Here is a 1,494-nt window from a genome sequence, read left to right as displayed (position 1 = left end):
GGGACCCAGGGCAGGGACTGAGCATCCAACTGGCCATTCTATGAGCCTTCTCCCTCACTTCTTCAGCTTTTGCTTATATTGGCCACCACACTTTTGTTCAGATGAGGGGTACCTAGAAGCTAATTACCAGAGGCTCAAGATCTTAGAGCAGATGAAGAACCACTAAAGATTCAAAAATTGAAAATGAGGAGGTAGAGGTGGAAAAATATGACTTGGCGGAAGGAAGATGTATCTGGTGGGCCTGAAGCCTCATCAAGTGTAGACAGAACTACTCTATTTATAAAAGGAGAAGAAGTAAAGTGCATTGTGAGGTTTCTGATAGACTTTACAAACCAGAATACAGAAGATTTTTTTGTTAAATTCCTAGATGCCTCACTCCATTATCCTCGGTATTCCCAGTTTTATATCCAAAATAACACAACTCTTCTTCTAAGGACTGAAACACCACCCCAGAGACAGGCAACCCTTGAGTCCTTCTTCATTCCTCCTTGAGACCCCACAGGTGGATGACCCTTGATCTAAGCATGAATCTGAATTTAAAAATTCGAATGGCAATGTATCCCAAGATGTTATCTTCGATCAAACATTTACAATTGATGAAAGAAAGAACATACTGGATAAAGAAATGACCTTTACATACATATTTTTTGCTAGTCTTGAGGTTATGGCTGTCACTGGATATAATCTGCTCTTAGACTCTAGCAAGCAAAAGAGACACACACAGAAAGGAGAAATGGATGCATCAAACCAGAACGATGCTGACATGAGTTATTCCTCACAAAACTTTGAATCAGATTGATAAAGCTTCACCCAGTTTTCCCAGAAAACCGGCACAGGAGAGATCAGGGGATCTGATAGGCAAATGCTTCTTGGACAATTCAGTCTTCATTTAACTGCCCCAATATTTTTCAGCTCAAGAGGAATTAGCACAGAGAAGCCATATCACCATAGAAGGCAACTGCAGTTGATGCAGGGACTGAGCAATCAAAGTCAATGGTAATAGTATTGCTAAAGATGCATCACATTCATTTCTCTATAGTCACAAGCTCACTTTTTTAAAACCACTATAATCAATGTGTGTGTGATGTATATAAGCAATTGACCTTATCATAATCATTGTTGTACTACTTGAAGTATGCCCTTAGGATAGTAAATACAGTGCCTTGTGTCTCTTCCTTGTTGACAATTTCTGATATTGTCTCTCCCAAAACACAATATATATTTGTCCCAACATGATGGTAGATTTCATGCCTATAACTGTATGAAAGAAAACAATTTATGTCTTCCTCTAAATATCTTCAAATTCATATTGAAGGCACAAATTCACCTTTTATTGTAGGGTGGTGGTTACTGATCTGCAACCAGTGTTCCAAAGGCACAAGCATGAGTGGCTGGTTTTTAGCAGTAGAAGTAGTTACTGTCTCTTCTTGCTCTTTACTCTAATATGCCCACTGAGAAATCTTCCCAGGGGCTTAAGAAATTTGGGGACCTTTT

The 1,494-nt window shown here is 39.2% G+C and overlaps 1 pseudogene; it reads left to right on the top strand.

Moving 5' to 3' along the window:
* The window catches only part of LOC105808502, an 11,383-nt pseudogene extending 10,490 nt beyond the window's left edge, over nt 1-893 (top strand).
* Nucleotides 894-1,494: the final 601 nt, after the last annotated feature.

Source organism: Propithecus coquereli, unplaced genomic scaffold (genome assembly GCF_000956105.1).
Source record: "Propithecus coquereli isolate 6110/MARCELLA unplaced genomic scaffold, Pcoq_1.0 Scaffold176, whole genome shotgun sequence".
In the NCBI taxonomy this organism is placed as follows: Eukaryota; Metazoa; Chordata; class Mammalia; order Primates; family Indriidae; genus Propithecus; species Propithecus coquereli.
This window is presented reverse-complemented; position numbering and strand designations above follow the sequence as displayed.